Source organism: Triticum dicoccoides, chromosome 7A (assembly GCF_002162155.2).
Source record: "Triticum dicoccoides isolate Atlit2015 ecotype Zavitan chromosome 7A, WEW_v2.0, whole genome shotgun sequence".
NCBI lineage: Eukaryota > Viridiplantae > Streptophyta > Magnoliopsida > Poales > Poaceae > Triticum > Triticum dicoccoides.
The window spans coordinates 735,075,933-735,088,805 of record NC_041392.1 but is presented as its reverse complement, the minus strand read 5'-3'; the positions used below and the strand labels follow the sequence as shown (position 1 = coordinate 735,088,805).

The 12,873-nt window shown below is 46.2% G+C and overlaps 1 long non-coding RNA gene across 1 annotated transcript in view; it reads right to left on the bottom strand.

Annotated features, from left to right (window-relative positions):
- Positions 1-11,165: 11,165 nt before the first annotated feature.
- Positions 11,166-12,873, bottom strand: part of LOC119327454 — a 4,869-nt gene continuing 3,161 nt past the window's right edge. Inside the window, exon 3 of the long non-coding RNA XR_005158514.1 lies at positions 11,166-11,549. This is a non-coding gene — a long non-coding RNA (uncharacterized LOC119327454). The remainder of the gene's footprint in view (positions 11,550-12,873) is intronic.

Here is a 12,873-nt window from a genome sequence, read left to right as displayed (position 1 = left end):
CAAACCCTAGCCCGGGTGGTGTTGGCCTCGCCTCCGCCGGAGCTCCTCCGACGAGTGGCCTCGCGCGCGGCCTCTTCATGCCGCCGCGGATGACCTCGGCGGCGAGTGGCGTCGCGCCGGCGCCGGCCCGAGCCGCCGCCCCCTCCTCCTCAAAGCTCCCCAATGCGGCGCGGCCAAAGAAGGGCAAGACATCGGCAAAGAAAAACAAGGCGGCGGACGGCTCCGGCACCTCCAAGGCGAAGAGGAAGAAGCTTGCGGGGCGTGCGACGGGCGCGGCGGCTGCCGAAGTGCCGGCAAGCTCACTCGTTGAGCCGGCGGCCGGCGCGCACAACATGTTCGACGAAATGCCTCCAAGGTAAAAATATTCTAACTTTTCATTTTTTTGTTATTTTTTGAATGCATTCGTCACATATAGATAGCTTATTTGCATTGTGCAAAAAAAATTGTAGTCTCAGTGATGATGCATACATGTCAACAATGGGTGTTGGCTCCAACAATTCGCATTGGTCTCAAACCAATGACATGCATTTTCAAGACCATGAGTTCGAGGTGGACGAGGAGGGTGAGGGCATTGTCGACGCACCAAAAGGAAGAGCGGGCAATTACACCAACACCGATGACATCTTACTATACAATACTTGGTTGCAAGTGTCGAGGGATCCATCCGTTGGAGGTGATCAAAGTAGAGATGCTTATTGGAACCGGATGAAGGAACACTTTGATGCTCGCAACGTGAGTGGAATTGACCGCTCCAACCGATCACTTAGTTCCCGGTGGTCGACAATCAACTCGGATTGTCAAAGGTGGGCGGCTTGTCAAAAGGCAGTTGACAAGTTGAACCCAAGTGGCACAAATGAGGACGATAGAGTAAGTTCCATTTCATCTTACATGTTGGTGCTAAACTTGCTTTGTTTTGCTTGTTGTTGGTGCTAACTTGCTTTGTTTTCATGTAGTACAACATTGCGCAAAACTTGTTTAAAGAAGAGGAGAGGAAAACCAAGAAGGGGAAGATCAAGAAAGGAAGGGTCTTTACTTTGCCTCATTGCTATGATGTGTTGAAGGATGATGAGAAATGGAAGAAGCGTGAAGATTTGGATGATTTGCATTTGAGCGACAAACGGAAGCGAACAATTAAGTTGGATGATGATGAGGAGGAGGAGGATGCATCAAGTTATGACGGCAAGAGAAGCCCCACACTCAACTCGGTTTCATACTCGAAGCCAAAGCGGCCGGATGGGTGCAAGAAAGACAAAACCAAAAAGAAGAAGAGGAAAGGAGATGATGAGCTCAAAAATGCTATGGAAGCTATTGTGAAGGCAAGAAAAGAAGCCAACGAGGTGAGGAAAATGGCAAGGATCTAAGATGTCGCGGCCGAGGAGAGAAGGTTGGCGGCCGGGGAGAGGAGGGTGGCGGCCGAGGAGAGGAAGGTGGCTTTGGAGGAGAGGAAGGTCAGAAATGAGGAGCGAACTAGATTGTTGGAATGGGAGAAGCACTTGTTCTTCTTGGACACAACTAACCTCAATGCGGCGCAAAAGGAGTATGTCAATCTTGCCCAACAAGAAGTCTTGATCCAAAAAAGAGCCATGGTTCGTGCAATGGGTGGCGGTGCCCTCGGCGCAATGGGTGGCGGTGGCATCGGCGCCATGGGTGGCGGTGGCCTCGGCGCCATGGGTGGCATGGGTGGCTTGGGTGGCGGTGGCTTCGGCGCCATGGGTGGCATGGGTGGCTTGGGTGGCTTTGGAGCACCCCCCGACTCTATGGCCATGATGGGAGGCATGAGTTTTGCTTCTCTCATGGGAGGCATGGGTGCACCTCCGGCCGCCATGGGCGGAATGTCTTTCGATGAGCCTCCTCGCTGTTGGAAATATGCCCTAGAGGCAATAATAAATTGGTTATTATTATATTTCCTTGTTCATGATAACCGTTTATTATCCATGCTAGAATTGTATTGATAGGAAACTCAGATACTTGTGTGGACACATAGACAACACCATGTCCCTAGTAAGCCTCTAGTTGACTAGCTCGTTGATCAATAGATGGTTACGGTTTCCAGACCATGGACATTGGATGTCGTTGATAACTGGATCACATCATTAGGATAATGATGTGATGGACAAGACCCAATCCTAAGCCTAGCACAAAGATCGTGTAGTTCGTATGCTAAAGCTTTTCTAATGTCAAATATCATTTCCTTAGACCATGAGATTGTGCAACTCCCGGATACCGTAGGAGTGCTTTGGGTGTGCCAAACGTCACAACGTAACTGGGTGGCTATAAAGGTACACTACAGGTATCTCCGAAAGTGTCTGTTGGGTTGGCACGAATCGAGAACTGGATTTGTCACTCCGTGTAAACGGAGAGGTATCTCTGGGCCCACTCGGTAGGACATCATCATAATGTGCACAATGTGACCAAGGAGTTGATCACAGGATGATGTGTTACGGAACGAGTAAAGAGACTTGCCGGTAACGAGATTGAACAAGGTATCGGGATACCGACGATCGAATCTCGGACAAGTACAATACCGCTGGACAAAGGGAATTGAATACGAGATTGATTGAAATCCTCGACATCTTTGTTCATCCGATGAGATCATCGTGGAACATGTGGGAGCCAACATGGGTATCCAGATCCCGTTGTTGGTTATTGGCCGGAGAGTTGTCTCGGTCATGTCTGCATGGTTCCCGAACCCGTAGGGTCTACACACTTGAGATTCGGTGACGCTAGAGTTGTTATGGGAAATAGTATGTGGTTACCGAAGGTTGTTCGGAGTCCCGGATGAGATCCTGGACATGACGAGGAGCTCCGGAATGGTCCGAAAGTGAAGATCGGTATATTAGACGAAGGGTATTGGAGTCCAGAATTGTTCCGGGGGTACCAGGTGATGACCAGCGTGTCCGAAAGGGGTTTCGGAGGCCCCGACAAGCGTTGGGGGGCCTTATGGGCCAAGAGGAGAGGGCACATCAGCCCACTAAGGGGCTGAGCGCCCCTCCCACCCCATCTCACGTAACCAGGAGAGGTGGGGGCGCCACCCCTAGGGCAGCCGCCCCTCCCGGCTTGGGGGGCAAGTTTCCTAGGGGGTGGGGGCGCCCAAACCCATCTAGGGTTTCCCCTGTGGCCGCCGCCCCTCCCCTAGGGAACCCTAGGGCGCCTCCCCCTCCTCCCTTCCCCCTCTATATAGTGAGGGAGAGAGAGGGCAGCCGTACCCTTCCCCTGGCGCAGCCCTCTTCCTCCTCCAACACCTCATCCTCCTCCGTAGTGCTTGGCGAAGCCCTGCCGGAGAACCACGAGCTCCATCACCACCACGCTGTCGTGCTGTCGGAGTTTTCCCTCAACTTCTCCTCTCACCTTGTTGGATCAAGAAGGAGGAGACGTCTCCCAACTGTACGTGTGTTGAACGCGGAGGTGCCGTCCGTTCGGCGCTAGGATCATCGGTAATTTGGATCACGGCGAGTACGACTCCATCAACCCCGTTCACTTGAACGCTTCCTCTTAGAGATCTACAAGGGTATGTAGATGCACTCTCCTTCCCCTCGTTGCTAGATTACTCCATAGATTGATCTTGGTGATGCGTAGAAAATTTTGAATTTCTGCTACGATCCCCAACGGTGGCATCATAAGCTAGGTCTATGCGTAGTTTCTATGCACGAGTAGAACACAAAGCAGTTGTAGGCATCGATTTTGTCAATTTGCTTGCCGTTACTAGTCTTATCTTGATTTGGCGGCATCGTGGGATGAAGCGGCCCGGACCGACCTTACACGTACTCTTACATGAGACTGGTTCCACCGACTGACATGCACTAGTTGCATAAGGTGGCTAGCGGGTGTCTGTCTCTCCCACTTTAATCGGATCGAATTCGATGAAAAGGGTCCTTATGAAGGGTAAATAGAAATTGGCATATCACGTTGTGGTTTTCGCGTAGGTAAAAAATGTTCTTGCTAGAAACCTATAGTAGCCACGTAAAAACTTGCAACAACAATTAGAGGACGTCTAACTTGTTTTTGCAGCATATGCCTTGTGATGTGATATGGCCAAAAGGATGTGATGAATGATATATGTGATGTATGAGATTGATCATGTTCTTGTAATAGAAATCATGACTTGCATGTCGATGAGTATGACAACCGGCAGGAGCCATAGGAGTTGTCTTAATTTATTTATGACCCATGTGTCAACATAAACATCATGTAATTACTTTACTTTATTGCTAAAGCGTTAGCCATAGTAGTAGAAGTAATAGATGACGAGACAACTTCAAGAAGACACGATGATGGAGATCATGATGATGGAGATCATGGTGTCATGCCGGTGACAACGATGACCATGGAGCCCCGAAGATGGAGATCAAAAGGAGCAAAATGATATTGGCCATATCATGTCACTATTTAATTGCATGTGATGTTTATCATGTTTTACATCTTATTTGCTTAGAACGACGGTAGCTTAAATAAGATGATCCCTCACTAAAATTTCAAGAAAAGTGTTCCCCCTAACTGTGCACCGTTGCGAAGGTTCGTCGTTTCGAAGCACCACATGATGATCGGGTGTGATAGATTCTAATGTTCGAATACAACGGGTGTAAGCCAGATTTACACACGCAATACACTTAGGTTGACTTGATGAGCCTAGCATGTACAGACATGGCCTCGAAACACGGAAGACCGAAAGGTCGAGCATGAGTCGTATAAAAGATACGATCAACATGAAGATGTTCACCGATGTTGACTAGTCCGTCTCACGTGATGATCGGACACGACCTAGTTGACTCGAATCATGTTTCTCTAGATGACTAGAGGGATGTCTATCTGAGTGGGAGTTCATTAAATAATTTGATTAGATGAACTCAATTATCATGAACATAGTCTAAATTGTCTTTACAAATATGTTATAGATAAATAGCTCACGTTGTAGCTCCTTGTTTCAATACGTTCCTAGAGAAAGATTAAGTTGAAAGATATTGTAAGCAATGATGCGGACTAGGTCCGTAGTCCGAGGAGTGTCATCACTGCTACACAGAAGGCTTACGTATTTGATGCACCGCTCGATGTGCAAACCCCTACAACGTCGCCTGTGGATGTTGTGAACACCTGACAGACACATCCTGATGACTACTTGATAGTTTAGTGCACCATACTTTACGGCTTAGAATCGGGATTCCAATGACGTTTTAAACGCCATAAAACATATGAGATGTTCCAAGAGCTAAAATTGGGATTTCAGGCTCATGCCCGTGTTGAGAGGTGTGAGACCTCTGACAAGTTCTTTAGCCAACAAGATGGAGGAGAATAGCTCAACTAGTGAGCATGTGCTCAGAATGTCTGGGTGCTACAATCACTTAAATCAAGTGGGAGTTAAACTTCCAGATAAGATAGTGATTGATAGAGTTCTCTAGACACTATCACTAAGCTACTAGATCTTCGTGATGAACTATGACATGCAAGGGATGGAGTTGATCCCGGAGCTGTTCGCGGTGCTTAAGACCGCAAAAGGTAGAAATCAAGAAGGAGCATCAAGTGTTGATGGTTTAACAAGACCACTAGTTTCAAGAAAGGCAAGGGCTAGAAGGGAAACTTCATGGATGGCAAACCAGTTGCCGCTCCAGTGAAGGAACCCAAGGTTGAACCCAAACCCGAGACTAAGTGCTTCTATTGTAAGGGGAACGGTCACTGGTAGCGGAATTACCCCAAATGCATGATAGATAAGAAGGCTGGCAACTTCAACAAAATTTATACGTGTTATTAATGTGTACCTCACTAGTATTCCTTGTAGCACCTGGGTATTGGATACCGGTTCAGTTACTATTATTGGTGACTTGAAGCAAAAGCTATGGACTAAACGGAGACTGGCCGAGGGCGAGGTGACGATGTGTGTTGGAAGTGTTTCCAAAATTGATGAGTTCACCATCGCACACTCCTTCTGCCTTCTGGATTAGTATTGAACCTAGATAAATGTTATCAGGTGTCTACGTTGAGCATGAATATGATTAGATCATGTTCATTGCAATACGGTTATTCATTTAAGTTAGGAAATAATGGTTATTCTGATTACATGAATAATACCTTTCATGGTCATGCACCCCATGTGAATGGTTCATTGAATCTCGGTCATGGTAATACACATGTTCACGCTAAAAGATGCAGAGTTAATAATGATAGTACCACTTTCTTGTGGCACTGCCGCTTAGGTCATATTGGCGTAAGATGCATGAAGAAACTCCATATCGATGGATGTTTGGAGTCACTTGATTTTTAATCGCTTGACACATGCGAGCCATGCCTCATGGGCAGGATGAATAAGACCCCGTTTTCAGGTACAATGAAACGGACAACTGACTTGTTGGAAATCATACATGCAGATGTGTGTGATCCAATGAGAATTGAAGCGTGCGGTGGATATCGCTATTTTCTCATCTTCACTGACAATTTGAGTAGATATAGGTATATTTACTTAATGAAGCACAAGTCTGAAACGTTTGAAAAGTTCAAGCGATTTCAGAGTGAAGTTAAGAATCATCATAACAATAAGATCATGTTCCTACGATCTGATCAAAAGGGGATTTTCTGATTTATGAGTTTGGCAATCACTTAAGACATTGTGGAATTGTTTCATAGTTGAAGCCACCTGGAACACCACAAGGTAATGGTGTGTCCGGACGTCGTAATCGAACCCTATGAGATATGGTGCGATCTATGATGTCTCTTACCAATCTACCGTTTCCATTTTGAGGTTATGCGTTAGAGACAGCTGCATTCACTTTAGATAGGACACCATCTAAGTCTGTTGAGATGACATCATAAGGACATTGGTTTGGCAAGAAACCAAAGTTGTCGTTTCTTAAATGTTTGGGGCTGCGATGCTTAAGGCTTCAGCCGGAGAAGCTCGAACCCAAAGGGGACAAACACATCTTCATAGGATACCCAAAGGTGACAGTTGGGTACACCTTCTATCTCAGATCCGAGGGCAAATTGTTTGTCGCTAAGAACGAGTCCTTTCTCGAGAAGGAGTTTCTCTCGAAAGAATTGAGTGGGAGGAAGATAGAACTTGATGAGGTTGTCGAACCTTTGTTTCAACCAGAGAGTGATGCAACACAGAAAGATGTTTTCTGTGGCGCCTACGTTTGATGAAGAGGAAGTTAATGATAGTGATCATGAAGCTTCGGATCAAGTTTCTATCGAACCTCGTAGGTCGACAAGGATATGTACTACTCCTTAGTGGTACGGTAATCCTGTCTTAAATATCATGTTGTTGGACAACAATGAACCTACGAACTATGGAGAAGCGATGGTGGGCTCGTATTCCGACAAATGGTTAGAAGCCATGAAATCCGAGACAGGATCCATGTATCAGAACAAAGCATGGACTTTGGTGGACTTGCCTGTTGATCGGCAAGCCATTGAGATAAATGGATCTTTAAGAAGAAGACGAACGTGGGCGGTAATGTTACCGTCTCTTAAGCTCGACTTGTGGGAAAGAGTCTTTTCACAAGTTCAAGGAGTTGACTACGATGAGAATTTCTCACCCGTAGCGATGCTTAAGTCCGTCGGAATCATGTTAGCATTAGCTGTATTTTTCGATTATGAAATCTTACAAATGGATGTCAAAACAAGTTTTCTTACCAGTTCTCGTAAGAAAAGTTGTATGTGATACAATAAAAGGTTTTGTCTATCCTAAGGATGCTAAAAGGTATGCTGGCTCCAGCAATCCTTCTATGGACTAGAGCAAGCATCTCGAAATCGGAATATATGCTTTGATGGAGTGATCAAAGCTTTTAGGTTTATACAGTGTTTGCTAGAAACTTGTATTTACAAGAAAGTGAGTGGGAGCACTACAACATTTCTGATAAGTATATGTGGATGACATATTGTAGATCCGAAATAATGTAGAATTTCTGGAAAGCATAAACGGTTGTTTGAAGAGTGTTTTTCAAAAGAAGATCTGGATAAAGCTGCTTACATATTGGGCATCAAGATCTATAGAGATAGATCAAAACGCCTGATGATACTTTCAAAGAACGCACACCTTGACATGTTTTTGAAGGAATTCAAAATAGATCAGTCAAAGAAGGGGTTCTTACCTGACTTGTAAGGTGTGAAGTTGAGTAAGACTCAAAGCTTGACCATGGCAGAAGAAAGAGAAAGGACGAAGGTCGTACCCTATGCTCTTGTCATAGGCTCTATACGGTATTCCATGCTGAGTACCGCACCTGATGTGTGCCTTGCCACATGTCTGGCAAGAGGGTACAAAGGTGATCTAGGACTGGATCACCAGATAGCAGTCAAAATTATCCTTAGAGGAATAAGGAAAAGTTTTCTCGGTTATGGAGGTGATAAAGAGTTCGACATAAAGAATTACATCGATGCAAGCTTAACACCTATCCGGATAGCTCTGAGTAGAGATACCGGATACGTATAATGGAGCAATAATTTGGAATAGCTCCAAGTGGAACGTGGTAGCAGCATCTACGATATAAAGTTTTGCGAAATACATAGGGATCCGAATATGGCAAGACCCGTTGACTACAACCTCTCTCACAAGCATAACATGATCAAACCCAGAACTCATTGAGTGTTAATCACATAGTGATGTGAACTAAATTATTGAGTCTAGTAAACTCTTTGGATGTTGGTCACATGGCGATGTGACCTGTGAGTGTTAATCACATGGCGATGTGAACTAGATTATTGACTCTAGTGCAAGCGGGAGACTGTTGGAAATATGCCCTAGAGGCAATAATAAATTGGTTATTATTATATTTCCTTGTTCATGATAATCGTTTATTATCCATGCTAGAATTGTATTGATAGGAAACTCAGATACATGTGTGGATACATAGACAACACCATGTTCCTAGTAAGCCTCTAGTTGACTAGCTCGTTGATCAATAGATGGTTACGGTTTCCTGGCATGGACATTGGATGTCGTTGATAACGGGATCACATCATTGGGAGAATGATGTGATGGACAAGACCCAATCCTAAGCCTAGCACAAAGATCATGTAGTTCGTATGCTAAAACTTTTCTAATGTCAAGTATCATTTCCTTAGACTATGAGATTGTGTAACTCCCGGATACCGTAGGAGTGCTTTAGGTGTGCCAAACGTCACAACGTAACTGGGTGGCTATAAAGGTACACTACAGGTATCTCTGAAAGTGTCTGTTGGGTTGGCACGAATCGAGAACTGGATTTGTCACTCCGTGTAAACGGAGAGGTATCTCTGGGCCCACTCGGTAGGACATCATCATAATGTGCACAATGTGACCAAGGAGTTGATCCCGAGATGATGTGTTACGGAATGAGTAAAGAGACTTGCCGGTAACGAGATTAAACAAGGTATCGGAATACCGACGATCGAATCTCGGACAAGTACAATACCGCTGGACAAAGGTCGACATCGTGGTTCATCCGATGAGATCATCGTGGAACATGTGGGAGTCAACATGGGTATCCAGATCCCGCTGTTGGTTATTGACCGGAGAGTTGTCTCGGTCATGTCTGCATGGTTCCCGAACCTGTAGGGTCTACACACTTAAGGTTCAGTGACGCTAGAGTTGTTATGGGAAATAGTATGTGGTTACTGAAGGTTGTTTGGAGTCCCGGATGAGATCCTGGACATGACGAGGAGCTCCGGAATGGTCCGGAGGTGAAGATCAGTATATTGAACGAAGGGTATTGGAGTCCGGAATTGTTCCGGAGGTACCAGGTGATGACCAGTGTGTCCGAAAGGGATTTCGGAGGCCCCGACAAGCATTGGGGGGCCTTATGGGCCAAGGGGAGAGGGCACATCAGCCCACTAAGGGGCTGAGCGCCCCTCCCACCCCATCTCACGTAACCAGGAAAGGTGGGGGCGCCACCCCTAGGGCAGCCGCCCCTCCCGGCTTGGGGGGCAAGTTTCCTAGGGGGTGGGGGCGCCTAAACCCATCTAGGGTTTCCCCTGTGGCCGCCGCCCCTCCCCTAGGGAACCCTAGGGTGCCTCCCCCTCCTCCCTTCCCCCTGTATATAGTGAGGGAGAGAGAGGGCAGCCGTACCCTTCCCCTGGCGCAGCCCTCTTCCTCCTCCAACACCTCATCCTCCTCCGTAGTGCTTGGCGAAGCCCTGCCGGAGAACCACGAGCTCCATCACCACCACGCCGTCGTGATGTCGGAGTTTTCCCTCAACTTCTCCTCTCACCTTGCTGGATCAAGAAGGAGGAGACGTCTCCCAACCGTACGTGTGTTGAACGCGGAGGTGCCGTCCGTTCGGCGCTAGGATCATCGGTGATTTGGATCACGATGAGTACGACTCCATCAACCCCGTTCACTTGAACGCTTCCGCTTAGCGATCTACAAGGGTATGTAGATGCACTCTCCTTCCCCTCGTTGCTAGATTACTCCATAGATTGATCTTGGTGATGCGTAGAAAATTTTGAATTTCTACTACGATCCCCAATACTCACACAGATTCCCATGAAGATGCCATTGAAGATCTTGTCAACACCGTCGGAGCTTCACGTGATGCAGTGCGCGATGAGGAAAGGGAGAAAGATTCATTTTCGAAGGCGGAAGAATCGTCTTCCGAAGATGAGGACGAGGACGAGGAATGATGTGTCTTTCCTTTGTGTATTGAACTTGATTTGCATTTTGAACTTGGTTGGATGAACTTGTGGGCATGATTTTAAACTTGTGGGCATGAACTCCATCAACTTGTTTGTGTGAAATTTTTATTGTGTTGAAAATGTGCATCATTTTGTGTTGAAATATACCATATGCAATGCACCAGCGAGTCACGCGCGCTGCTGGAGCGACGCGTGCGCTGCATTTTAGCGCGGCCACTGGAGCCAGCGCTGCGCGCCGCGCCAAACCAGCCGATGCGCGTGCGGCATATGTGTTTTTTGCGCACGGCGCGACCGGCGCCTGTTGGAAATGCTCTTAGGAAAGATTCCCCCGCGTAGGTCCCCCATGTGCCAAACAAGGAAAGTTCCCACCCCCTCGTGTGCCCCACGTCTCCCGCGAATAACAAACAGAAAAAAAACACAACTACCCTCCCTTCACGTGATCTCCCACCCCATCCTCCACCAGGGACCCTACGTCCCCAGGGTACCTCGCGGCAACTCTCTTCTTCCCCCAGCCAGCTCCCCCTCCCACGGCAAAAACAAAAGTGAAAACATAGAAGGGCGTGAGAAAAATCAAAGTCAGATAGATCGTGGGAAATTCGTGAAGAAGACAATGTTGTCTGCAACTATTTGTGCTGATCAAGCAACAATCTGAAAAAAAAAAAGTGGGCAAAAAATTTGCCAGAACTGAGCAAATTTCTCCTGGTGAAAGACAGCAAAGGTAACAGGTCCATTCTTGACCATAGTTCTACTCGATCTAGTTGAACTCCCCCTTTATACGTTACCTACCCCATGCTCTACTACTTGCATACTTGCCTCCAGTACCCAAGTCGCCCAGAAACCTGACTTGAAATCTCGCCCCAAATCTGGTCCCTTGTTCTTGCCTCCCTGTACAACCATGATACTGCATAAAGTGGCTGGTTCTTGAATTCTTTTCTTGCCTATTGTCTTGCACCTTGCTTTTGAAAAAAAAAAAAGAAAGAACAAATTAATTGTAGAATGGTTGTTTGTTTCTATGCAAAAAAATTGCTAATAATCTGGGTATAACAAAACTGGGTAATAAACTTCTGTAGTTGCTTACAAAAGGTCCAGCTTCTTACAAACTTGGCAATAATCAGTAGGTAGGGATGAAAATGGAGTGGAAACTTTCCGTTTTTCCGGAGGAAAGATGGAAACGGAGAGGAAATGTGAAAAACGAAGACAGAAATTTGCAAAACGAAAGTGAAAATGGAATTTTTATGCGGAAACGGAAACAAAAATGGAACGGTGTTTTCCGGTGGAACATGCATGGAAACGGAACTTTCCGTTTCCGTGAATATGAAATTTCTGTTTTTACTATAGACCTATGGCTACTTTGTAGTCCAACCACCAAAGAGAACACAATGACACAATTAGTAGAATTGATCTGAGGCCTAGCTTCTACTACCACACATGTACTTAGCTTGACCCTATACGCAATTGTCCAGTACAACTAAAATACTACGCTAAGTTGCTAACATAATGATATTATTTTGTAGCCATGTTAATAACTCATTAAATTTATTTGTTTTTGTGTGTATTTCTCTATGATTCAAGGGGTTTTTTAAGTTCCGATCAATGCCCATTTCTGTTTCCGTATCCGCTTTGTATTTGCTCCGTGTCCGTTTCCGGTAGTATCTATTTCCGTATTCATTTCTGAGGTTTCTCTATGCGTTTCCGCTTCTGCAAAAAATGTGAAAACAAATATGGTAGCACTTAGTTCCGTCCGTTTCCGTTCCATTTTCATCCCTATCAGTAGGGTAGAAGTAGGAAAAAAAGTAACAGTATAGTTGCTGACAAAAACACACACAAATAAAGCCAGGGATCTGAACCTAGCAGCAATTATGTGATAAAAGATGCCCTCTGCTCATAGAGTTTGCTTGCATGATAGAAAAAGAGAGGAAAAATGCTACTGTTTCATTCACATTATGTTGCTTGCCGTACTAATTCCTTCCCCCTATTTTGTCTTCTAAAATGTGCAGATGGCCGACCTTGATATCAATGAGCTTCCCGATGACTTTGCTGACTTGGTCTGTCCGTTTAGGCGACCTATGCCGCCAGGGGGTAGGCGAGTCCGTGCTTCGTGTTAGGCAATTTGGGTTGGGTGCTTTGGTTGTTGTGGGCGACTTGGTCTGTCGGTGTCGGCGACCTATGCCGCCGGGGGTAGGCGAGTCTGTGCTTCGTGTTAGGCGATTCGGCTTGGGTGCTTCGGCTGTTGTGGGCGACTTGGTCTGTCGGCGTCGGCGACCTATGCCGCCGGGGGGT